Here is a 26,381-nt window from a genome sequence, read left to right as displayed (position 1 = left end):
TTGTTATAAGAGATACGTGCGGTTGCACATGTTGTGAAGCTGTAATAATGCACTCACGCTTCTTGTCTTTTGTTTGGTTTTCAGTTGCGCAAGCCTACGAGGCAGGGCGGACTATGCAGTCGACCCAACACCAGGCCAGCGGTCAGACATCACCGGCTGTGAGAAAGGAGGTGTGGGTCGTGGGCCACTCATACGTGAGGCGTGCCGCAGACGTATTCGAAGCAGGTGACATGATTCACGTACCTGGGGAATACGGGTACAGAGTGTCCTTCTACGGAAGAGGCGGTCTCTGTATTGACCAGTTTCAAGCATTCTTTGAGGGTTTGTTAGGGCGGACGAGGTCACCGCCGTCTATAGTCATAGTACATTTAGGGGGCAATGATTTGGTCACCACCGGTAGACGACTTCTCCTAGAGGCAATGCTTTCCACTGTAAGTTGGTTGGCGAGGAAAGTTCCGGGGTGCATAATTGCGTGGTCTCATATGATCCCACGAAAAGTGTGGCGGGGGGCTATCTCGATTCCTGCTTTGAACCATTCTGTTAGAAAACTTAATAACAAAGTGAGTAGGTTGTTCCGTTCCAAGACATTGCATTCTATCTCGCATAGTTGTATTAATGATGACAGTATGTATTTGGGGGATGGTGTGCATTTGTCGCGGGTGGGGAATGAGTTACTCATAGGAGACTTCTTAGCTTGGTTGAAGACGTTAAAACATGACCTTTAGGTAGGAGTTTGTGTGGGGGGTCCGGATAGCCGGTCAACTATCCGGACCTGTGGCGGTAAGGTCATGATCGGTGAGCACTAATTAGAAGATCCCTATGAGTGGGCGTCACCCAACACGGATGGGAGCGCTCGGGTGAGGTGGCCATTGGCCCCTCAATGGGGAGGCGGTCCCTTCTAAGGATGGGTCGCCGGAAGTAAAGGAAAGGCGGTCAAGGCCCCTTCCTGTGTAGGAGGGGTTACAGCCCCCTCCTGGGGAATTTCCCGGGGCCAGTGACATCTGCGACGGCAGATGCGGTAAGTGTGTGGGGTTGGGGGGAGGTCTACGATACCTTCTAGATACCTCACACGAGTATTCGAACGACCTTTAACTGGCGTCGAGTTCTTAAGTGCCCCCGTCAAGTCAAGGGAAATTGGTAGTAGTTGCACTTGAGGTAAGCCTCCGTGCTGTCGCCCCTCCCAAGTGGGAGGGGTAAGTCTGGTTAGGGATCTTGACACCGGTTATGACCTTGCCGTTGGCCCTTAAACGTTAGGATGTACAATTTCAATATTTTTAGAGAATGTTTTGTAGGATGCTAGTTCGGCTAGGAGAACCTCTGTATTAGAGAATATGTTAAAGTTAGCCAAACAGCGCAATGTGGTAATGAAATTGTACATAACATGAAACGTTTAATGTTTTAATTTTGTTTTTAATAAATACGGCCGGGAGGGTCACTCCCTCCCACTTCCAAAAACTTCAAGAACTGTTTCCGGTTTCCCTCCTTTTGGGGATTGTGTTGAGAGGGGGTGGCGGGTATCTCAGCCATATGGAAAGGGGCGACCACTCGGTCCCCCCGAACGTATGGCGGAGTGCCTCGATCCCCCCGGGAAGCCATTTTTGGGCGGGAGGCGCGTCTCGGCTGGTATGCCCGAAGCGGCGTAGCCGGGGCACGCTTTTTCCCGCCCTAGAGTGGGCTGGCCTAGACACTGACGCAGCCAGCCACGCCCTCAGGGCAGGCAGGGGCGGGTTTTCGCCCGCCCTGAAGACGGATAAAAAGGGACGCAAGACTGGAAGACGTCCTCTTGTTCTTGTGCTCTGAAGCTGCACCTCCTCGCTACACGTGAGCTCGGGACAGAACGAAGAGCCAATTTTGACCCACCCACCAGCCCCTGAGGACAGCCAGTTGTTTATAATAAAGTTGATCGATAATTATGTTTCTGTTTCGTTTACAGGGTGTGATAGTATCATGTTGATGTTGATTATAATAAAGACTGGTGTATGTTGTGTAGATTTTGCGATTAAAATGATTCGATATAGTGTTGAATTGTAAGCATGCTCTTTCGGTCGTAGTGACCAATGTTTTCGTAGGTTTTATTAGCATTGTCGTATTTATTTCTGGTAGGCGGTAAGGTCATGATCGGTGAGCACTAATTAGAAGATCCCTATGAGTGGGCGTCACCCAACACGGATGGGAGCGCTCGGGTGAGGTGGCCATTGGCCCCTCAATGGGGAGGCGGTCCCTTCTAAGGATGGGTCGCCGGAAGTAAAGGAAAGGCGGTCAAGGCCCCTTCCTGTGTAGGAGGGGTTACAGCCCCCTCCTGGGGAATTTCCCGGGGCCAGTGACATCTGCGACGGCAGATGCGGTAAGTGTGTGGGGTTGGGGGGAGGTCTACGATACCTTCTAGATACCTCACACGAGTATTCGAACGACCTTTAACTGGCGTCGAGTTCTTAAGTGCCCCCGTCAAGTCAAGGGAAATTGGTAGTAGTTGCACTTGAGGTAAGCCTCCGTGCTGTCGCCCCTCCCAAGTGGGAGGGGTAAGTCTGGTTAGGGATCTTGACACCGGTTATGACCTTGCCGTTGGCCCTTAAACGTTAGGATGTACAATTTCAATATTTTTAGAGAATGTTTTGTAGGATGCTAGTTCGGCTAGGAGAACCTCTGTATTAGAGAATATGTTAAAGTTAGCCAAACAGCGCAATGTGGTAATGAAATTGTACATAACATGAAACGTTTAATGTTTTAATTTTGTTTTTAATAAATACGGCCGGGAGGGTCACTCCCTCCCACTTCCAAAAACTTCAAGAACTGTTTCCGGTTTCCCTCCTTTTGGGGATTGTGTTGAGAGGGGGTGGCGGGTATCTCAGCCATATGCTTTCTGTCCTCTTTTTAAACTTTCTTCCACCTATCTTGCCTTCAGGTTTGACAATGAATGTTTCCCATTTCGTCCTTTTTTGTAAAGTAAACTCTTGTCTGCATCACATTCCACTTCCCCTTGAACACAGATGTCAGTAGTCAGATGACATTGCTTACCTACTCATGCCAAATATATCTAGGTAATATAGTGCTAGTCCATTCAGAGTTAAAAAAACAACTACCTAACCTGGATCCCAAAAATGCTATTTACCCATTGCACCAGTTAATTGGGGAATGATACAGGACTCCTTAAAACATATCTCTACCATATGAGGTTAAAAATCCAGGTCATGCATCTATTTTGTTAAATGGTTCAAATTAAAGTATGAAGACGACAGCTATCAGAAGGCTGAAATAGCTCAGTTGGGAGAGCGTTAGACTGAAAATCTAAAGGTCCCTGGTTCAATCCCGGGTTTCGGCACAGTTGAGAGGTTCCTTGCTTCTAACAAAACAGGTCTTGGAATCAGCTGTAGTACTTTTTCTCTATTCATCAAATTTTTTCCAACTGATCTACAACACAATCAATTTTACATAGACTTTGCTTTATGTCCTCCTTCTAAACTTGCTTCCACCTCTCTTACCTTCAGGTTTGACAATGAATATTTCCCATTTCATGCTTTTTTGTAAAGTAAACTCTTGTCTGCATTACCTTCCACTTCCCCTTGAACACAGATGTCAGTAGTCCGATGACATTGCTTACCTACTCATGCCAAATATATCTGGGTAATATAGTGCTAGTCCATTCAGAGTTAAAAAAACAACTACCTAACCTGGATCCAAAAAATGCTCTTTACCCATTGTACCAGTTAATTGCGGAATGATACAGGACTCCTTAAAACATATCTCTACCATATGAGGTTAAAAATCCAGGTCCTGCATCTATTTTGTTAAATGGTTTAAATTAAAGTATGAAGACCACAGCTATAAGCAGGCCGAAATAGCTCAGTTGGGAGAGCGTTAGACTGAAGATCTAAAGGTCCCTGGTTCAATCCCGGGTTTTGGCACAGTTGAGAGGTTCCTTGCTTCTAACAAAATAGGTCTTGGAATCAGCTGTAGTACTTTTTCTCTATTCATCAAATTTTTTCCAACTGATCTACAACACAATCAATTTAACATAGACTTTGCTTTATGTCCTCCTTCTAAACTTGCTTCCACCTCTCTTACCTTCAGGTTTGACAATGAATATTTCCCATTTCATGCTTTTTTGTAAAGTAAACTCTTGTCTGCATTACCTTCCACCTCCCCTTGAATACAGATGTCAGTAGTCAGATGACATTGCTTACCTACTCATGCCAAAAATATCTGGGTAATATAGTGCTAGTCCATTCAGAGTTAAAAAAACAACTACCTAACCTGGATCCCAAAAATGCTATTTACCCATTGCACCAGTTAATTGCGGAATGATACAGGACTCCTTAAAACATATCTCTACCATATGAGGTTAAAAATCCAGGTCCTGCATCTATTTTGTTAAATGGTTTAAATTAAAGTATGAAGACCACAGCTATAAGCAGGCCGCAATAGCTCAGTTGGGAGAGCGTTAGACTGAAGATCTAAAGGTCCCTGGTTCAATCCCGGGTTTTGGCACAGTTGAGAGGTTCCTTGCTTCTAACAAAATAGGTCTTGGAATAAGCTGTAGTACTTTTTTCTCTATCAACATTTTTATCAACTGATCTACAAAATGATCAATTCAACATAGACTTTGCTTTCTGTCCTCTTTTTAAACTTTCTTCCACCTATCTTGCCTTCAGGTTTGACAATGAATGTTTCCCATTTCGTCCTTTTTTGTAAAGTAAACTCTTGCCTGCATCACATTCCACTTCCCCTTGAACACAGATGTCAGTAGTCAGATGACATTGCTTACCTACTCATGCCAAATATATCTAGGTAATATAGTGCTAGTCCATTCAGAGTTAAAAAACAACTACCTAACCTGGATCCCAAAAATGCTATTTACCCATTGCACCAGTTAACTGGGGAATGATACAGGACTTCTTAAAACATATCTCTACCATATGAGGTTAAAAATCCAGGTCCTGCATCTATTTTGTTAAATGGTTCAAATTAAAGTATGAAGACCACAGCTATCAGAAGGCCGAAATAGCTCAGTTGGGAGAGCGTTAGACTGAAGATCTAAAGGTCCCTGGTTCAATCCCGGGTTTCGGCACAGTTGAGAGGTTCCTTGCTTCTAACAAAATAGGTCTTGGAATCAGCTGTAGTACTTTTTCTCTATTCATCAAATTTTTTCCAACTGATCTACAACACAATAAATTTAACATAGACTTTGCTTTATATCCTCCTTCTAAACTTGCTTCCACCTCTCTTACCTTCAGGTTTGACAATGAATATTTCCCATTTCATGCTTTTTTGTAAAGTAAACTCTTGTCTGCATTACCTTCCACTTCCCCTTGAACACAGATGTCAGTAGTCAGATGACATTGCTTACCTACTCATGCCAAATATATCTGGGTAATATAGTGCTAGTCCATTCAGAGTTAAAAAAACAACTACCTAACCTGGATCCCAAAAATGCTATTTACCCATTGCACCAGTTAACTGGGGAATGATACAGGACTCCTTAAAACATATCTCTACCATATGAGGTTAAAAATCCAGGTCCTGCATCTATTTTGTTAAATGGTTCAAATTAAAGTATGAAGACCCCAGCCATCAGAATGCTGAAATAGCTCAGTTGGGAGAGCGTTAGACTGAAGATCTAAAGGTCCCTGGTTCAATCCCGGGTTTCGGCACAGTTGAGAGGTTCCTTGTGTCTAACAAAATAGGTCTTGGAATCAGCTGTAGTACTTTTTCTCTATTCATCAAATGTTTTCCAACTGATCTACAACACAATCAATTTAACATAGACTTTGCTTTATGTCCTCCTTCTAAACTTGCTTCCACCTCTCTTACCTTCAGGTTTGACAATGAATATTTCCCATTTCATGCTTTTTTGTAAAGTAAACTCTTGTCTGCATTACCTTCCACTTCCCCTTGAACACAGATGTCAGTAGTCAGATGACATTGCTTACCTACTCATGCAAATATATCTGGGTAATATAGTGCTAGTCCATTCAGAGTTAAAAAAACAACTACCTAACCTGGATCCCAAAAATGCTATTTGCCCATTGCACCAGTTAATTGCGGAATGATACAGGACTCCTTAAAACATATCTCTACCATATGAGGTTAAAAATCCAGGTCCTGCATCTATTTTGTTAAATGATTTAAATTAAAGTATGAAGACTACAGCTATAAGCAGGCCGCAATAGCTCAGTTGGGAGAGCGTAAGACTGAAGATCTAAAGGTCCCTGGTTCAATCCCGGGTTTCGGCACAGTTGAGAGGTTCCTTGCTTCTAACAAAATAGGTCTTGGAATCAGCTGTAGTACTTTTTTCTCTATCAACATTTTGATCAACTGATCTACAAAATGATCAATTCAACATAGACTTTGCTTTCTGTCCTCCTTTTAAACTTTCTTCCACCTATCTTGCCTTCAGGTTTCACAATTAATGTTTCCCATTTCGTCCTTTTTTGTAAAGTAAACTCTTGTCTGCATCACATTCCACTTCCCCTTGAACACAGATGTCAGTAGTCAGATGACATTGCTTAACTACTCATGCCAAATATATCTAGGTAATATAGTGCTAGTCCATTCAGAGTTAAAAAAACAACTACCTAACCTGGATCCCAAAAATGCTATTTACCCATTGCACCAGTTAATTGGGAATGATACAGGACTCCATAAAACATATCTCTACCATATGAGGTTAAAAATCCAGGTCCTGCATCTATTTTGTTAAATGGTTCAAATTAAAGTATGAAGACCCCAGCTATCAGAAGGCCGAAATAGCTCAGTTGGGAGAGCGTTAGACTGAAGATCTAAAGGTCCCTGGTTCAATCCCGGGTTTCGGCACAGTTGAGAGGTTCCTTGCTTCTAACAAAATAGGTCTTGGAATAAGCTGTAGTACTTTTTTCACTATCAACATTTTTATCAACTGATCTACAAAATGATCAATTCAACATAGACTTTGCTTTCTGTCCTCCTTTTAAACTTTCTTCCACCTATCTTGCCTTCAGGTTTGACTATGAATGTTTTCCATTTCGTCCTTTTTTGTAAAGTAAACTCTTGTCTGCATCACATTCCACTTCCCCTTGAACACAGATGTCAGTAGTCAGATGACATTGCTTACCTACTCATGCCAAATATATCTGGGTAATATAGTGCTAGTCCATTCAGAGTTAAAAAAACAACTACCTAACCTGGATCCCAAAAATGCTATTTACCCATTGCACCAGTTAACTGGGGAATGATACAGGACTCCTTAAAACATATCTCTACCATATGAGGTTAAAAATCCAGGTCCTGCATCTATTTTGTTAAATGGTTCAAATTAAAGTATGAAGACCCCAGCTATCAGAAGGCCGAAATAGCTCAGTTGGGAGAGCGTTAGACTGAAGATCTAAAGGTCCCTGGTTCAATCCCGGGTTTCGGCACAGTTGAGAGGTTCCTTGCTTCTAACAAAATAGGTCTTGGAATCAGCTGTAGTACATTTTCTCTATTCATCAAATTTTTTCCAACTGATCTACAACACAATCAATTTAACATAGACTTTGCTTTATGTCCTCCTTCTAAACTTGCTTCCACCTCTCTTACCTTCAGGTTTGACAATGAATATTTCCCATTTCATGCTTTTTTGTAAAGTAAACTCTTGTCTGCATTACCTTCCACCTCCCCTTGAATACAGATGTCAGTAGTCAGATGACATTGCTTACCTACTCATGCCAAATATATCTGGGTAATATAGTGCTAGTCCATTCAGAGTTAAAAAAACAACTACCTAACCTGGATCCCAAAACTGCTATTTGCCCATTGCACCAGTTAATTGCGGAATGATACAGGACTCCTTAAAACATATCTCTACCATATGAGGTTAAAAATCCAGGTCCTGAATCTATTTTGTTAAATGGTTTAAATTAAAGTATGAAGACCACAGCTATAAGCAGGCCGCATTAGCTCAGTTGGGAGAGCGTTAGACTGAAGATCTAAATGTCCCTGGTTCCATCCCGGGTTTCGGCACAGTTGAGAGGTTCCTTGCTTCTAACAAAATAGGTCTTGGAATCAGCTGTAGTACTTTTTTCTCTATCAACATTTTTATCAACTGATCTACAAAATGATCAATTCAACATAGACTTTGCTTTCTGTCCTCCTTTTAAACTTTCTTCCACCTATCTTGCCTTCAGGTTTGACAATGAATGTTTCCCATTTCGTCCTTTTTTGTAAAGTAAACTCTTGTCTGCATCACATTCCACTTCCCCTTGAACACAGATGTCAGTAGTCAGATGACATTGCTTACCTACTCATGCCAAATATATCTAGGTAATATAGTGCTAGTCCATTCAGAGTTAAAAAAACAACTACCTAACCTGGATCCCAAAAATGCTATTTACCCATTGCACCAGTTAACTGGGGAATGATACAGGACTCCTTAAAACATATCTCTACCATATGAGGTTAAAAATCCAGGTCCTGCATCTATTTTGTTAAATGGTTTAAATTAAAGTATGAAGACCACAGCTATAAGCAGGTCGAAATAGCTCAGTTGGGAGAGCGTTAGACTGAAGATGTAAAGGTCCCTGGTTCAATCCTGGGTTTCGGCACAGTTGAGAGGTTCCTTGCTTCTAACAAAATAGGTCTTGGAATCAGCTGTAGTACTTTTTCTCTATTCATCAAATTTTTTCCAACTGATCTACAACACAATCAATTTAACATAGACTTTGCTTTATGTCCTCCTTCTAAACTTGCTTCCACCTCTCTTACCTTCAGGTTTGACAATGAATATTTCCCATTTCATGCTTTTTTGTAAAGTAAACTCTTGTCTGCATTACCTTCCACCTCCCCTTGAATACAGATGTCAGTAGTCAGATGACATTGCTTACCTACTCATGCCAAATATATCTGGGTAATATAGTGCTAGTCCATTCAGAGTTAAAAAAACAACTACCTAACCTGGATCCCAAAACTGCTATTTTCCCATTGCACCAGTTAATTGCGGAATGATACAGGACTCCTTAAAACATATCTCTACCATATGAGGTTAAAAATCCAGGTCCTGCATCTATTTTGTTAAATGGTTTAAATTAAAGTATGAAGACCACAGCTATAAGCAGGCCGCAATAGCTCAGTTGGGAGAGCGTTAGACTGAAGATCTAAAGGTCCCTGGTTCAATACCAGGTTTCGGCACAGTTGGGAGGTTCCTTGCTTCTAACAAAATAGGTCTTGGAATAAGCTGTAGTACTTTTTTTTCTATCAACATTTTTATCAACTGATCTACAAAATGATCAATTCAACATAGACTTTGCTTTCTGTCCTCTTTTTAAACTTTCTTCCACCTATCTTGCCTTCAGGTTTGACAATGAATGTTTCCCATTTCGTCCTTTTTTGTAAAGTAAACTCTTGTCTGCATCACATTCCACTTCCCCTTGAACACAGATGTCAGTAGTCAGATGACATTGCTTACCTACTCATGCCAAATATATCTAGGTAATATAGTGCTAGTCCATTCAGAGTTAAAAAAACAACTACCTAACCTGGATCCCAAAAATGCTATTTACCCATTGCACCAGTTAACTGGGGAATGATACAGGACTCCTTAAAACATATCTCTACCATATAAGGTTAAAAATCCAGGTCCTGCATCTATTTTGTTAAATGGTTCAAATTAAAGTATGAAGACCCCAGCTATCAGAATGCTGAAATAGCTCAGTTGGGAGAGCGTTAGACTGAAGATCTAAAGGTCACTGGTTCAATCCCGGGTTTCGGCACAGTTGAGAGGTTCCTTGCTTCTAACAAAATAGGTCTTGGAATCAGCTGTAGTACTTTTTCTCTATTCATCAATTTTTTTCCAACTGATCTACAACACAATCAATTTAACATAGACTTTGCTTTATGTCCTCCTTCTAAACTTGCTTCCACCTCTCTTACCTTCAGGTTTGACAATGAATATTTCCCATTTCATGCTTTTTTGTAAAGTAAACTCTTGTCTGCATTACCTTCCACTTCCCCTTGAACACAGATGTCAGTAGTCAGATGACATTGCTTACCTACTCATGCCAAATATATCTGGGTAATATAGTGCTAGTCCATTCAGAGTTAAAAAAACAACTACCTAACCTGGATCCCAAAAATGCTATTTGCCCATTGCACCAGTTAATTGCGGAATGATACAGGACTCCTTAAAACATATCTCTACCATATGAGGTTAAAAATCCAGGTCCTGCATCTATTTTGTTAAATGATTTAAATTAAAGTATGAAGACCACAGCTATAAGCAGGCCGCAATAGCTCAGTTGGGAGAGCGTAAGACTGAAAATCTAAAGGTCCCTGGTTCAATCCCGGGTTTCGGCACAGTTGAGAGGTTCCTTGCTTCTAACAAAATAGATCTTGGAATCAGCTGTAGTACTTTTTTCTCTATCAACATTTTTATCAACTGATCTACAAAATGATCAATTCAACATAGACTTTGCTTTCTGTCCTCTTTTTAAACTTTCTTCCACCTATCTTGCCTTCAGGTTTGACAATGAATGTTTCCCATTTCGTCCTTTTTTGTAAAGTAAACTCTTGTCTGCATCACATTCCACTTCCCCTTGAACACAGATGTCAGTAGTCAGATGACATTGCTTACCTACTCATGCCAAATATATCTAGGTAATATAGTGCTAGTCCATTCAGAGTTAAAAAACAACTACCTAACCTGGATCCCAAAAATGCTATTTACCCATTGCACCAGTTAACTGGGGAATGATACAGGACTTCTTAAAACATATCTCTACCATATGAGGTTAAAAATCCAGGTCCTGCATCTATTTTGTTAAATGGTTCAAATTAAAGTATGAAGACCCCAGCTATCAGAAGGCCGAAATAGCTCAGTTGGGAGAGCGTTAGACTGAAGATCTAAAGGTCCCTGGTTCAATCCCGGGTTTCGGCACAGTTGAGAGGTTCCTTGCTTCTAACAAAATAGGTCTTGGAATCAGCTGTAGTACATTTTCTCTATTCATCAAATTTTTTCCAACTGATCTACAACACAATCAATTTAACATAGACTTTGCTTTATGTCCTCCTTCTAAACTTGCTTCCACCTCTCTTACCTTCAGGTTTGACAATGAATATTTCCCATTTCATGCTTTTTTGTAAAGTAAACTCTTGTCTGCATTACCTTCCACCTCCCCTTGAATACAGATGTCAGTAGTCAGATGACATTGCTTACCTACTCATGCCAAATATATCTGGGTAATATAGTGCTAGTCCATTCAGAGTTAAAAAAACAACTACCTAACCTGGATCCCAAAACTGCTATTTGCCCATTGCACCAGTTAATTGCGGAATGATACAGGACTCCTTAAAACATATCTCTACCATATGAGGTTAAAAATCCAGGTCCTGAATCTATTTTGTTAAATGGTTTAAATTAAAGTATGAAGACCACAGCTATAAGCAGGCCGCATTAGCTCAGTTGGGAGAGCGTTAGACTGAAGATCTAAATGTCCCTGGTTCCATCCCGGGTTTCGGCACAGTTGAGAGGTTCCTTGCTTCTAACAAAATAGGTCTTGGAATCAGCTGTAGTACTTTTTTCTCTATCAACATTTTTATCAACTGATCTACAAAATGATCAATTCAACATAGACTTTGCTTTCTGTCCTCCTTTTAAACTTTCTTCCACCTATCTTGCCTTCAGGTTTGACAATGAATGTTTCCCATTTCGTCCTTTTTTGTAAAGTAAACTCTTGTCTGCATCACATTCCACTTCCCCTTGAACACAGATGTCAGTAGTCAGATGACATTGCTTACCTACTCATGCCAAATATATCTAGGTAATATAGTGCTAGTCCATTCAGAGTTAAAAAAACAACTACCTAACCTGGATCCCAAAAATGCTATTTACCCATTGCACCAGTTAACTGGGGAATGATACAGGACTCCTTAAAACATATCTCTACCATATGAGGTTAAAAATCCAGGTCCTGCATCTATTTTGTTAAATGGTTTAAATTAAAGTATGAAGACCACAGCTATAAGCAGGTCGAAATAGCTCAGTTGGGAGAGCGTTAGACTGAAGATGTAAAGGTCCCTGGTTCAATCCTGGGTTTCGGCACAGTTGAGAGGTTCCTTGCTTCTAACAAAATAGGTCTTGGAATCAGCTGTAGTACTTTTTCTCTATTCATCAAATTTTTTCCAACTGATCTACAACACAATCAATTTAACATAGACTTTGCTTTATGTCCTCCTTCTAAACTTGCTTCCACCTCTCTTACCTTCAGGTTTGACAATGAATATTTCCCATTTCATGCTTTTTTGTAAAGTAAACTCTTGTCTGCATTACCTTCCACTTCCCCTTGAACACAGATGTCAGTAGTCAGATGACATTGCTTACCTACTCATGCCAAATATATCTGGGTAATATAGTGCTAGTCCATTCAGAGTTAAAAAAACAACTACCTAACCTGGATCCAAAAAATGCTATTTACCCATTGTACCAGTTAATTGCGGAATGATACAGGACTCCTTAAAACATATCTCTACCATATGAGGTTAAAAATCCATGTCCTGCATCTATTTTGTTAAATGGTTTAAATTAAAGTATGAAGACGCCAGCTATAAGCAGGCAGAAATAGCTCAGTTGGGAGAGCGTTAGACTGAAGATCTAAAGGTCCCTGGTTCAATCCCGGGTTTCGGCACAGTTGAGAGGTTCCTTGCTTCTAACAAAATAGGTCTTGGAATCAGCTGTAGTACATTTTCTCTATTCATCAAATTTTTTCCAACTGATCTACAACACAATCAATTTAACATAGACTTTGCTTTATGTCCTCCTTTTAAACTTTCATCCACCTATCTTGCCTTCAGGATTCACAATGAATGTTTCCCATTTCGTCCTTTTTTGTAAAGTAAACTCTTGTCTGCATCACATTCCACTTCCCCTTGAACACAGATGTCAGTAGTCAGATGACATTGCTTAACTACTCATGCCAAATATATCTAGGTAATATAGTGCTAGTCCATTCAGAGTTAAAAAAACAACTACCTAACCTGGATCCCAAAAATGCTATTTACCCATTGCACCAGTTAATTGGGAATGATACAGGACTCCTTAAAACATATCTCTACCATATGAGGTTAAAAATCCAGGTCCTGCATCTATTTTGTTAAATGGTTCAAATTAAAGTATGAAGACCCCAGCTATCAGAAGGCCGAAATAGCTCAGTTGGGAGAGCGTTAGACTGAAGATCTAAAGGTCCCTGGTTCAATCCCGGGTTTCGGCACAGTTGAGAGGTTCCTTGCTTCTAACAAAATAGGTCTTGGAATCAGCTGTAGTACTTTTTCTCTATTCATCAAATTTTTTCCAACTGATCTACAACACAATCAATTTAACATAGACTTTGCTTTATGTCCTCCTTCTAAACTTGCTTCCACCTCTCTTACCTTCAGGTTTGACAATGAATATTTCCCATTTCATGCTTTTTTGTAAAGTAAACTCTTGTCTGCATTACCTTCCACTTCCCCTTGAACACAGATGTCAGTAGTCAGATGACATTGCTTACCTACTCATGCCAAATATATCTGGGTAATATAGTGCTAGTCCATTCAGAGTTAAAAAAACAACTACCTAACCTGGATCCAAAAAATGCTATTTACCCATTGTACCAGTTAATTGCGGAATGATACAGGACTCCTTAAAACATATCTCTACCATATGAGGTTAAAAATCCATGTCCTGCATCTATTTTGTTAAATGGTTTAAATTAAAGTATGAAGACCACCGCTATAAGCAGGCCGAAATAGCTCAGTTGGGAGAGCGTTAGACTGAAGATCTAAAGGTCCCTGCTTCAATCCCGGGTTTCGGCACAGTTGAGAGGTTCCTTGCTTCTAACAAAATAGGTCTTGGAATCAGCTGTAGTACATTTTCTCAATTCATCAAATTTTTTCCAACTGATCTACAACACAATCAATTTAACATAGACTTTGCTTTATGTCCTCCTTCTAAACTTGCTTCCACCTCTCTTACCTTCAGGTTTGACAATGAATATTTCCCATTTCATGCTTTTTTGTAAAGTAAACTCTTGTCTGCATTACCTTCCACCTCCCCTTGAATACAGATGTCGGTAATCAGATGACATTGCTTACCTACTCATGCCAAATATATCTGGGTAATATAGTGCTAGTCCATTCAGAGTTAAAAAAACAACTACCTAACCTGGATCCCAAAACTGCTATTTGCCCATTACACCAGTTAATTGCGGAATGATACAGGACTCCTTAAAACATATCTCTACCATATGAGGTTAAAAATCCAGGTCCTGAATCTATTTTGTTAAATGGTTTAAATTAAAGTATGAAGACCACAGCTATAAGCAGGCCGCAATAGCTCAGTTGGGAGAGCGTTAGACAGAAGATCTAAATGTCCCTGGTTCCATCCCGGGTTTCGGCACAGTTGAGAGGTTCCTTGCTTCTAACAAAATAGGTCTTGGAATCAGCTGTAGTACGTTTTTCTCTATCAACATTTTTATCAACTGATCTACAAAATGATCAATTCAACATAGACTTTGCTTTCTGTCCTCCTTTTAAACTTTCTTCCACCTATCTTGCCTTCAGGTTTGACAATGAATGTTTCCCATTTCGTCCTTTTTTGTAAAGTAAACTCTTGTCTGCATCACATTCCACTTCCCCTTGAACACAGATGTCAGTAGTCAGATGACATTGCTTACCTACTCATGCCAAATATATCTAGGTAATATAGTGCTAGTCCATTCAGAGTTAAAAAAACAACTACCTAACCTGGATCCCAAAAATGCTATTTACCCATTGCACCAGTTAACTGGGGAATGATACAGGACTCCTTAAAACATATCTCTACCATATGAGGTTAAAAATCCAGGTCCTGCATCTATTTTGTTAAATGGTTTAAATTAAAGTATGAAGACCACAGCTATAAGCAGGTCGAAATAGCTCAGTTGAGAGAGCGTTAGACTGAAGATGTAAAGGTCCCTGGTTCAATCCTGGGTTTCGGCACAGTTGAGAGGTTCCTTGCTTCTAACAAAATAGGTCTTGGAATCAGCTGTAGTACTTTTTCTCTATTCATCAAATTTTTTCCAACTGATCTACAACACAATCAATTTAACATAGACTTTGCTTTATGTCCTCCTTCTAAACTTGCTTCCACCTCTCTTACCTTCAGGTTTGACAATGAATATTTCCCATTTCATGCTTTTTTGTAAAGTAAACTCTTGTCTGCATTACTTTCCACCTCCCCTTGAATACAGATGTCAGTAGTCAGATGACATTGCTTACCTACTCATGCCAAATATATCTGGGTAATATAGTGCTAGTCCATTCAGAGTTAAAAAAACAACTACCTAACCTGGATCCCAAAACTGCTATTTTCCCATTGCACCAGTTAATTGCGGAATGATACAGGACTCCTTAAAACATATCTCTACCATATGAGGTTAAAAATCCAGGTCCTGCATCTATTTTGTTAAATGGTTTAAATTAAAGTATGAAGACCACAGCTATAAGCAGGCCGCAATAGCTCAGTTGGGAGAGTGTTAGACTGAAGATCTAAAGGTCCCTGGTTCAATACCAGGTTTCGGCACAGTTGAGAGGTTCCTTGCTTCTAACAAAATAGGTCTTGGAATAAGCTGTAGTACTTTTTTCTCTATCAACATTTTTATCAACTGATCTACAAAATGATCAATTCAACATAGACTTTGCTTTCTGTCCTCTTTTTAAACTTTCTTCCACCTATCTTGCCTTCAGGTTTGACAATGAATGTTTCCCATTTCGTCCTTTTTTGTAAAGTAAACTCTTGTCTGCATCACATTCCACTTCCCCTTGAACACAGATGTCAGTAGTCAGATGACATTGCTTACCTACTCATGCCAAATATATCTAGGTAATATAGTGCTAGTCCATTCAGAGTTAAAAAAACAACTACCTAACCTGGATCCCAAAAATTCTATTTACCCATTGCACCAGTTAACTGGGGAATGATACGGGACTCCTTAAAACATATCTCTACCATATGAGGTTAAAAATCAAGGTCCTGCATCTATTTTGTTAAATGGTTCAAATTAAAGTATGAAGACCCCAGCTATCAGAATGCTGAAATAGCTCAGTTGGGAGAGCGTTAGACTGAAGATCTAAAGGTCCCTGGTTCAATCCCGGGTTTCGGCACAGTTGAGAGGTTCCTTGCTTCTAACAAAATAGGTCTTGGAATCAGCTGTAGTACTTTTTCTCTATTCATCAATTTTTTTCCAACTGATCTACAACACAATCAATTTAACATAGACTTTGCTTTATGTCCTCCTTCTAAACTTGCTTCCACCTCTCTTACCTTCAGGTTTGACAATGAATATTTCCCATTTCATGCTTTTTTGTAAAGTAAAATCTTGTCTGCATTACCTTCCACTTCCCCTGGAACACAGATGTCAGTAGTCAGATGACATTGCTTACCTACTCATGCCAAATATATCTGGGTAATATAGTGCTAGTCCATTCAGAGTTAAAAAAACAACTACCTAACCTGGATCCCAAAAATGCTATTTGCCCATTGCACCAGTTAATTGCGGAATGATACAGGACTCCTTAAAACATATCTCTACCATATGAGGTTAAAAATCCAGGTCCTGCATCTATTTTGTTAAATGATTTAAATTAAAGTATGAAGACCACAGCTATAAGCAGGCCGCAATAGCTCAGTTGGGAGAGCGTAAGACTGAAGATCTAAAGGTCCCTGGTTCAATCCCGGGTTTCGGCACAGTTGAGAGGTTCCTTGCTTCTAACAAAATAGGTCTTGGAATCAGCTGTAGTACTTTTTCTCTATTCATCAAATTGTTTCCAACTGATCTACAACACAATCAATTCAACATAGACTTTGCTTTCTGTCCTCCTTTTAAACTTTCATCCACCTATCTTGCCTTCAGGATTCACAATGAATGTTTCCCATTTCGTCCTTTTTTGTAAAGTAAACTCTTGTCTGCATCACATTCCACTTCCCCTTGAACACAGATGTCAGTAGTCAGATGACATTGCTTAACTACTCATGCCAAATATATCTAGGTAATATAGTGCTAGTCCATTCAGAGTTAAAAAACAACTACCTAACCTGGATCCCAAAAATGCTATTTACCCATTGCACCAGTTAATTGGGAATGATACAGGACTCCTTAAAACATATCTCTACCATATGAGGTTAAAAATCCAGGTCCTGCATCTATTTTGTTAAATGGTTCAAATTAAAGTATGAAGACCCCAGCTATCAGGAGGCTGAAATAGCTCAGTTGGGAGAGCGTTAGACTGAAGATCTAAAGGTCCCTGGTTCAATCCCGGGTTTCGGCACAGTTGAGAGGTTCCTTGCTTCTAACAAAATAGGTCTTGGAATCAGCTGTAGTACTTTTTCTCTATTCATCAAATTGTTTCCAACTGATCTACAACACAATCAATTTAACATAGACTTTGCTTTATGTCCTCCTTCTAAACTTGCTTCCACCTCTCTTACCTTCAGGTTTGACAATGAATATTTCCCAATTCATGCTTTTTTGTAAAGTAAACTCTTGTCTGCATTACCTTCCACTTCCCCTTGAACACAGATGTCAGTAGTCAGATGACATTGCTTACCTACTCATGCCAAATATATCTGGGTAATATAGTGCTAGTCCATTCAGAGTTAAAAAAACAACTACCTAACCTGGATCCAAAAAATGCTATTTACCCATTGTACCAGTTAATTGCGGAATGATACAGGACTCCTTAAAACATATCTCTACCATATGAGGTTAAAAATCCATGTCCTGCATCTATTTTGTTAAATGGTTTAAATTAAAGTATGAAGACCACAGCTATAAGCAGGCCGAAATAGCTCAGTTGGGAGAGCGTTAGACTGAAGATCTAAAGGTCCCTGGTTCAATCCCGGGTTTCGGCACAGTTGAGAGGTTCCTTGCTTCTAACAAAATAGGTCTTGGAATCAGCTGTAGTACATTTTCTCTATTCATCAAATTTTTTCCAACTGATCTACAACACAATCAATTTAACATAGACTTTGCTTTATGTCCTCCTTCTAAACTTGCTTCCACCTCTCTTACCTTCAGGTTTGACAATGAATATTTCCCATTTCATGCTTTTTTGTAAAGTAAACTCTTGTCTGCATTACCTTCCACCTCCCCTTGAATACAGATGTCAGTAGTCAGATGACATTGCTTACCTACTCATGCCAAATATATCTGGGTAATATAGTGCTAGTCCATTCAGAGTTAAAAAAACAACTACCTAACCTGGATCCCAAAACTGCTATTTGCCCATTGCACCAGTTAATTGCGGAATGATACAGGACTCCTTAAAACATATCTCTACCATATGAGGTTAAAAATCCAGGTCCTGAATCTATTTTGTTAAATGGTTTAAATTAAAGTATGAAGACCACAGCTATATGCAGGCCGCAATAGCTCAGTTGGGAGAGCGTTAGACTGAAGATCTAAATGTCCCTGGTTCCATCCCGGGTTTCGGCACAGTTGAGAGGTTCCTTGCTTCTAACAAAATAGGTCTTGGAATCAGCTGTAGTACTTTTTTCTCTATCAACATTTTTATCAACTGATCTACAAAATGATCAATTCAACATAGACTTTGCTTTCTGTCCTCCTTTTAAACTTTCTTCCACCTATCTTGCCTTCAGGTTTGACAATGAATGTTTCCCATTTCGTCCTTTTTTGTAAAGTAAACTCTTGTCTGCATCACATTCCACTTCCCCTTGAACACAGATGTCAGTAGTCAGATGACATTGCTTACCTACTCATGCCAAATATATCTAGGTAATATAGTGCTAGTCCATTCAGAGTTAAAAAAACAACTACCTAACCTGGAACCCAAAAATGCTATTTACCCATTGCACCAGTTAACTGGGGAATGATACAGGACTCCTTAAAACATATCTCTACCATATGAGGTTAAAAATCCAGGTCCTGCATCTATTTTGTTAAATGGTTTAAATTAAAGTATGAAGACCACAGCTATAAGCAGGTCGAAATAGCTCAGTTGGGAGAGCGTTAGACTGAAGATGTAAAGGTCCCTGGTTCAATCCTGGGTTTCGGCACAGTTGAGAGGTTCCTTGCTTCTAACAAAATAGGTCTTGGAATCAGCTGTAGTACTTTTTTCTCTATCAACATTTTTATCAACTGATCTACAAAATGATCAATTCAACATAGACTTTGCTTTCTGTCCTCCTTTTAAACTTTCTTCCACCTATCTTGCCTTCAGGTTTCACAATTAATGTTTCCCATTTCGTCCTTTTTTGTAAAGTAAACTCTTGTCTGCATCACATTCCACTTCCCCTTGAACACAGATGTCAGTAGTCAGATGACATTGCTTAACTACTCATGCCAAATATATCTAGGTAATATAGTGCTAGTCCATTCAGAGTTAAAAAAACAACTACCTAACCTGGATCCCAAAAATGCTATTTACCCATTGCACCAGTTAATTGGGAATGATACAGGACTCCATAAAACATATCTCTACCATATGAGGTTAAAAATCCAGGTCCTGCATCTATTTTGTTAAATGGTTCAAATTAAAGTATGAAGACCCCAGCTATCAGAAGGCCGAAATAGCTCAGTTGGGAGAGCGTTAGACTGAAGATCTAAAGGTCCCTGGTTCAATCCCGGGTTTCGGCACAGTTGAGAGCTTCCTTGCTTCTAACAAAATAGGTCTTGGAATCAGCTGTAGTACTTTTTTCTCTATCAACATTTTTATCAACTGATCTACAAAATGATCAATTCAACATAGACTTTGCTTTCTGTCCTCCTTTTAAACTTTCTTCCACCTATCTTGCCTTCAGGTTTGACTATGAATGTTTTCCATTTCGTCCTTTTTTGTAAAGTAAACTCTTGTCTGCATCACATTCCACTTCCCCTTGAACACAGATGTCAGTAGTCAGATGACATTGCTTACCTACTCATGCCAAATATATCTGGGTAATATAGTGCTAGTCCATTCAGAGTTAAAAAAACAACTACCTAACCTGGATCCCAAAAATGCTATTTACCCATTGCACCAGTTAACTGGGGAATGATACAGGACTCCTTAAAACATATCTCTACCATATGAGGTTAAAAATCCAGGTCCTGCATCTATTTTGTTAAATGGTTCAAATTAAAGTATGAAGACCCCAGCTATCAGAAGGCTGAAATAGCTCAGTTGGGAGAGCGTTAGACTGAAGATATAAAGGTCCCTGGTTCAATCCCGGGTTTCGGCACAGTTGAGAGGTTCCTTGCTTCTAACAAAATAGGTCTTGGAATCAGCTGTAGTACTTTTTCTCTATTAACATTTTTGTCAACTGATCTACAAAATGATCAATTCAACATAGACTTTGCTTTCTGTCCTCCTTTTAAACTTTCTTCCACCTATCTTGCCTTCCGGTTTGACTATGAATGTTTTCCATTTCGTCCTTTTTTGTAAAGTAAACTCTTGTCTGCATCACATTCCACTTCCCCTTGAACACAGATGTCAGTAGTCAGATGACATTGCTTACCTACTCATGCCAAATATATCTGGGTAATATAGTGCTAGTCCATTCAGAGTTAAAAAAACAACTACCTAACCTGGATCCCAAAAATGCTATTTACCCATTGCACCAGTTAACTGGGGAATGATACAGGACTCCTTAAAACATATCTCTACCATATGAGGTTAAAAATCCAGGTCCTGCATCTATTTTGTTAAATGGTTCAAATTAAAGTATGAAGACCCCAGCTATCAGAAGGCCGAAATAGCTAAGTTGGGAGAGCGTTAGACTGAAGATCTAAAGGTCCCTGGTTCAATCCCGGGTTTCGGCACAGTTGAGACGTTCCTTGTTTCTAACAAAATAGGTCTTGGAATCAGCTGTAGTACTTTTTCTCTATTCATCAAATTTTTTCCAACTGATCTACAACACAATCAATTTAACAAAGACTTTGCTTTATGTCCTCCTTCTAAACTTGCTTCCACCTCTCTTACCTTCAGGTTTGACAATGAATATTTCCCATTTCATGCTTTTTTGTAAAGTAAACTCTTGTCTGCATTACCTTCCACTTCCCCTTGAACACAGATGTCAGTAGTCAGATGACATTGCTTACCTACTCATGCCAAATATATCTGGGTAATATAGTGCTAGTCCATTCAGAGTTAAAAAAACAACTACCTAACCTGGATCCCAAAAATGCTATTTACCCATTGCACCAGTTAACTGGGGAATGATACAGGACTCCTTAAAACATATCTCTACCACATGAGGTTAAAAATCCAGGTCCTGCATCTATTTTGTTAAATGGTTTAAATTAAAGTATGAAGACCACAGCTATAAGCAGGCCGAAATTGCTCAGTTGGGAGAGCGTTAGACTGAAGATCTAAAGATCCCTGTTTCCATCCCGGGTTTCGGCACAGTTGAGAGGTTCCTTGCTTCTAACAAAATAGGTCATGGATTCAGCTGTAGTACTTTTTTCTCTATCAACATTTTTATCAACTGATCTACAAAATGATCAATTCAACATAGACTTTGCTTTCTGTCCTCCTTTTAAACTTTCTTCCACCTATCTTGCCTTCAGGTTTGACAATGAATGTTTCCCACTTCGTCCTTTTTTGTAAAGTAAACTCTTGTCTGCATCACATTCCACTTCCCCTTGAACACAGATGTCAGTAGTCAGATGACATTGCTTACCTACTCATGCCAAATATATCTAGGTAATATAGTGCTAGTCCATTCAGAGTTAAAAAAACAACTACCTAACCTGGATCCCAAAAATGCTATTTACCCATTGCACCAGTTAACTGGGGAATGATACAGGACTCCTTAAAACATATCTCTACCATATGAGGTTAAAAATCCAGGTCCTGCATCTATTTTGTTAAATGGTTCAAATTAAAGTATGAAGACCCCAGCTATCAGAATGCTGAAATAGCTCAGTTGGGAGAGCGTTAGACTGAAGATCTAAAGGTCCCTGGTTCAATCCCGGGTTTCGGCACAGTTGAGAGGTTCCTTGCTTCTAACAAAATGGGTCTTGGAATCAGCTGTAGTACTTTTTCTCTATTCATCAATTTTTTTCCAACTGATCTACAACACAATCAATTTAACATAGACTTTGCTTTATGTCCTCCTTCTAAACTTGCTTCCTCCTCTCTTACCTTCAGGTTTGACAATGAATATTTCCCATTTCATGCTTTTTTGTAAAGTAAACTCTTGTCTGCATTACCTTCCACTTCCCCTTGAACACAGATGTCAGTAGTTAGATGACATTGCTTACCTACTCATGCCAAATATATCTGGGTAATATAGTGCTAGTCCATTCAGAGTTAAAAAAACAACTACCTAACCTGGATCCCAAAAATGCTATTTGCCCATTGCACCAGTTAATTGCGGAATGATACAGGACTCCTTAAAACATATCTCTACCATATGAGGTTAAAAATCCAGGTCCTGCATCTATTTTGTTAAATGATTTAAATTAAAGTATGAAGACCACAGCTATAAGCAGGCCGCAATAGCTCATTTGGGAGAGCGTAAGACTGAAGATATAAAGGTCCCTGGTTCAATCCTGGGTTTCGGCACAGTTGAGAGGTTCCTTGCTTCTAACAAAATAGGTCTTGGAATCAGCTGTAGTACTTTTTTCTCTATCAACATTTTTATCAACTGATCTACAAAATGATCAATTCAACATAGACTTTGCTTTCTGTCCTCCTTTTAAACTTTCTTCCACCTATCTTGCCTTCAGGTTTCACAATGAATGTTTCCCATTTCGTCCTTTTTTGTAAAGTAAACTCTTGTCTGCATCACATTCCACTTCCCCTTGAACACAGATGTCAGTAGTCAGATGACATTGCTTAACTACTCATGCCAAATATATCTAGGTAATATAGTGCTAGTCCATTCAGAGTTAAAAAAACAACTACCTAACCTGGATCCCAAAAATGCTATTTACCCATTGCACCAGTTAATTGGGAATGATACAGGACTCCTTAAAACATATCTCTACCATATGAGGTTAAAAATCCAGGTCCTGCATCTATTTTGTTAAATGGTTCAAATTAAAGTATGAAGACTCAAGCTATCAGAAGGCCGAAATAGCTCAGTTGGGAGAGCGTTAGACTGAAGATCTAAAGGTCCCTGGTTCAATCCCGGGTTTCGGCACAGATGAGAGGTTCTTTGCTTCTAACAAAATAGGTCTTGGAATCAGCTGTAGTACTTTTTCTCTATTCATCAAATTTTTTCCAACTGATCTACAACACAATCAATTTAACATAGACTTTGCTTTATGTCCTCCTTCTAAACTTGCTTCCACCTCTCTTACCTTCAGGTTTGACAATGAATATTTCCCATTTCATGCTTTTTTGTAAAGTAAACTCTTGTCTGCATTACCTTCCACTTCCCCTTGAACACAGATGTCAGTAGTCAGATGACATTGCTTACCTACTCATGCCAAATATATCTGGGTAATATAGTGCTAGTCCATTCAGAGTTAAAAAAACAACTACCTAACCTGGATCCCAAAAATGCTATTTACCCATTGCACCAGTTAACTGGGGAATGATACAGGACTCCTTAAAACATATCTCTACCACATGAGGTTACAAATCCAGGTCCTGCATCTATTTTGTTAAATGGTTTAAATTAAAGTATGAAGACCACAGCTATAAGCAGGCTGAAATAGCTCAGTTGGGAGAGCGTTAGACTGAAGATCTAAAGGTCCCTGTTTCCATCCCGGGTTTCGGCACAGTTGAGAGGTTCCTTGCTTCTAACAAAATAGGTCATGGATTCAGCTGTAGTACTTTTTTCTCTATCAACATTTTTATCAACTGATCTACAAAATGATCAATTCAACATAGACTTTGCTTTCTGTCCTCCTTTTAAACTTTCTTCCACCTATCTTGCCTTCAGGTTTGACAATGAATGTTTCCCACTTCGTCCTTTTTTGTAAAGTAAACTCTTGTCTGCAACACATTCCACTTCCCCTTGAACACAGATGTCAGTAGTCAGATGACATTGCTTACCTACTCATGCCAAATATATCTAGGTAATATAGTGCTAGTCCATTCAGAGTTAAAAAAACAACTACCTAACCTGGATCCCAAAAATGCTATTTACCCATTGCACCAGTTAACTGGGGAATGATACAGGACTCCTTAAAACATATCTCTACCATATGAGGTTAAAAATCCAGGTCCTGCATCTATTTTGTTAAATGGTTCAAATTAAAGTATGAAGACCCAAGCTATCAGAATGCTGAAATAGCTCAGTTGGGAGAGCGTTAGACTGAAGATCTAAAGGTCCCTGGTTCAATCCCGGGTTTCGGCACAGTTGAGAGGTTCCTTGCTTCTAACAAAATGGGTCTTGGAATCAGCTGTAGTACTTTTTCTCTATTCATCAATTTTTTTCCAACTGATCTACAACACAATCAATTTAACATAGACTTTGCTTTATGTCCTCCTTCTAAACTTGCTTCCTCCTCTCTTACCTTCAGGTTTGACAATGAATATTTCCCATTTCATGCTTTTTTGTAAAGTAAACTCTTGTCTGCATTACCTTCCACTTCCCCTTGAACACAGATGTCAGTAGTTAGATGACATTGCTTACCTACTCATGCCAAATATATCTGGGTAATATAGTGCTAGTCCATTCAGAGTTAAAAAAACAACTACCTAACCTGGATCCCAAAAATGCTATTTGCCCATTGCACCAGTTAATTGCGGAATGATACAGGACTCCTTAAAACATATCTCTACCATATGAGGTTAAAAATCCAGGTCCTGCATCTATTTTGTTAAATGATTTAAATTAAAGTATGAAGACCACAGCTATAAGCAGGCCGCAATAGCTCATTTGGGAGAGCGTAAGACTGAAGATATAAAGGTCCCTGGTTCAATCCCGGGTTTCGGCACAGTTGAGAGGTTCCTTGCTTCTAACAAAATAGGTCTTGGAATCAGCTGTAGTACTTTTTTCTCTATCAACATTTTTATCAACTGATCTACAAAATGATCAATTCAACATAGACTTTGCTTTCTGTCCTCCTTTTAAACTTTCTTCCACCTATCTTGCCTTCAGGTTTCACAATGAATGTTTCCCATTTCGTCCTTTTTTGTAAAGTAAACTCTTGTCAGCATCACATTCCACTTCCCCTTGAACACAGATGTCAGTAGTCAGATGACATTGCTTAACTACTCATGCCAAATATATCTAGGTAATATAGTGCTAGTCCATTCAGAGTTAAAAAAACAACTACCTAACCTGGATCCCAAAAATGCTATTTACCCATTGCACCAGTTAATTGGGAATGATACAGGACTCCTTAAAACATATCTCTACCATATGAGGTTAAAAATCCAGGTCCTGCATCTATTTTGTTAAATGGTTCAAATTAAAGTATGAAGACCCAAGCTATCAGAAGGCCGAAATAGCTCAGTTGGGAGAGCGTTAGACTGAAGATCTAAAGGTCCCTGGTTCAATCCCGGGTTTCGGCACTGTTGAGAGGTTCTTTACTTCTAACAAAATAGGTCTTGGAATCAGCTGTAGTACTTTTTCTCTATTCATCAAATTTTTTCCAACTGATCTACAACACAATCAATTTAACATAGACTTTGCTTTATGTCCTCCTTCTAAACTTGCTTCCACCTCTCTTACCTTCAGGTTTGACAATGAATATTTCCCATTTCATGCTTTTTTGTAAAGTAAACTCTTGTCTGCATTACCTTCCACTTCCCCTTGAACACAGATGTCAGTAGTCAGATGACATTGCTTACCTACTCATGCCAAATATATCTGGGTAATATAGTGCTAGTCCATTCAGAGTTAAAAAAACAACTACCTAACCTGGATCCAAAAAATGCTATTTACCCATTGTACCAGTTAATTGCGGAATGATACAGGACTCCTTAAAACATATCTCTACCATATGAGGTTAAAAATCCAGGTCCTGCATCTATTTTGTTAAATGGTTTAAATTAAAGTATGAAGACCACAGCTATAAGCAGGCCGAAATAGCTCAGTTGGGAGAGCGTTAGACTGAAGATCTAAAGGTCCCTGGTTCAATCCCGGGTTTCGGCACAGTTGAGAGGTTCCTTGCTTCTAACAAAATAGGTCTTGGAATCAGCTGTAGTACTTTTTCTCTATTCATCAAATTTTTTCCAACTGATCTACAACACAATCAATTTAACATAGACTTTGCTTTATGTCCTCCTTCTAAACTTGCTTCCACCTCTCTTACCTTCAGGTTTGACAATGAATATTTCCCATTTCATGCTTTTTTGTAAAGTAAACTCTTGTCTGCATTACCTTCCACCTCCCCTTGAATACAGATGTCAGTAGTCAGATGACATTGCTTACCTACTCATGCCAAATATATCTGGGTAATATAGTGCTAGTCCATTCAGAGTTAAAAAAACAACTACCTAACCTGGATCCCAAAACTGCTATT

At 39.4% G+C, this 26,381-nt stretch overlaps 11 non-coding genes across 11 annotated transcripts; all 11 read left to right on the top strand.

Annotated features, from left to right (window-relative positions):
* The first annotated feature begins 3,829 nt into the window (after window positions 1-3,829).
* On the top strand, window positions 3,830-3,902 carry TRNAF-GAA (transfer RNA phenylalanine (anticodon GAA)). Its single transcript has one exon. It is a non-coding gene; the product is annotated as a tRNA-Phe (tRNA).
* A 1,090-nt stretch (window positions 3,903-4,992) lies between these two features.
* TRNAF-GAA (transfer RNA phenylalanine (anticodon GAA)) lies at window positions 4,993-5,065 on the top strand. Its single transcript has one exon. It is a non-coding gene; the product is annotated as a tRNA-Phe (tRNA).
* A 1,672-nt stretch (window positions 5,066-6,737) lies between these two features.
* TRNAF-GAA (transfer RNA phenylalanine (anticodon GAA)) lies at window positions 6,738-6,810 on the top strand. The gene has a single exon. It is a non-coding gene; the product is annotated as a tRNA-Phe (tRNA).
* A 508-nt stretch (window positions 6,811-7,318) lies between these two features.
* Window positions 7,319-7,391, top strand: TRNAF-GAA (transfer RNA phenylalanine (anticodon GAA)). The gene has a single exon. It is a non-coding gene; the product is annotated as a tRNA-Phe (tRNA).
* A 3,418-nt stretch (window positions 7,392-10,809) lies between these two features.
* Window positions 10,810-10,882, top strand: TRNAF-GAA (transfer RNA phenylalanine (anticodon GAA)). Its single transcript has one exon. It is a non-coding gene; the product is annotated as a tRNA-Phe (tRNA).
* A 2,256-nt stretch (window positions 10,883-13,138) lies between these two features.
* On the top strand, window positions 13,139-13,211 carry TRNAF-GAA (transfer RNA phenylalanine (anticodon GAA)). The gene has a single exon. It is a non-coding gene; the product is annotated as a tRNA-Phe (tRNA).
* A 4,585-nt stretch (window positions 13,212-17,796) lies between these two features.
* On the top strand, window positions 17,797-17,869 carry TRNAF-GAA (transfer RNA phenylalanine (anticodon GAA)). The gene has a single exon. It is a non-coding gene; the product is annotated as a tRNA-Phe (tRNA).
* A 1,671-nt stretch (window positions 17,870-19,540) lies between these two features.
* TRNAF-GAA (transfer RNA phenylalanine (anticodon GAA)) lies at window positions 19,541-19,613 on the top strand. The gene has a single exon. It is a non-coding gene; the product is annotated as a tRNA-Phe (tRNA).
* Window positions 19,614-23,028: 3,415 nt separating this feature from the next.
* TRNAF-GAA (transfer RNA phenylalanine (anticodon GAA)) lies at window positions 23,029-23,101 on the top strand. The gene has a single exon. It is a non-coding gene; the product is annotated as a tRNA-Phe (tRNA).
* Window positions 23,102-25,355: 2,254 nt separating this feature from the next.
* TRNAF-GAA (transfer RNA phenylalanine (anticodon GAA)) lies at window positions 25,356-25,428 on the top strand. The gene has a single exon. It is a non-coding gene; the product is annotated as a tRNA-Phe (tRNA).
* Window positions 25,429-25,938: 510 nt separating this feature from the next.
* On the top strand, window positions 25,939-26,011 carry TRNAF-GAA (transfer RNA phenylalanine (anticodon GAA)). The gene has a single exon. It is a non-coding gene; the product is annotated as a tRNA-Phe (tRNA).
* Window positions 26,012-26,381: the final 370 nt, after the last annotated feature.

The sequence above is a fragment of the Lissotriton vulgaris genome, chromosome 8, assembly GCF_964263255.1.
Source record: "Lissotriton vulgaris chromosome 8, aLisVul1.2, whole genome shotgun sequence".
Lineage (NCBI taxonomy): Eukaryota > Metazoa > Chordata > Amphibia > Caudata > Salamandridae > Lissotriton > Lissotriton vulgaris.
The sequence above is the reverse complement of the archived record's forward strand: the minus strand, read 5'-3'. Positions and strand labels throughout refer to the sequence as shown.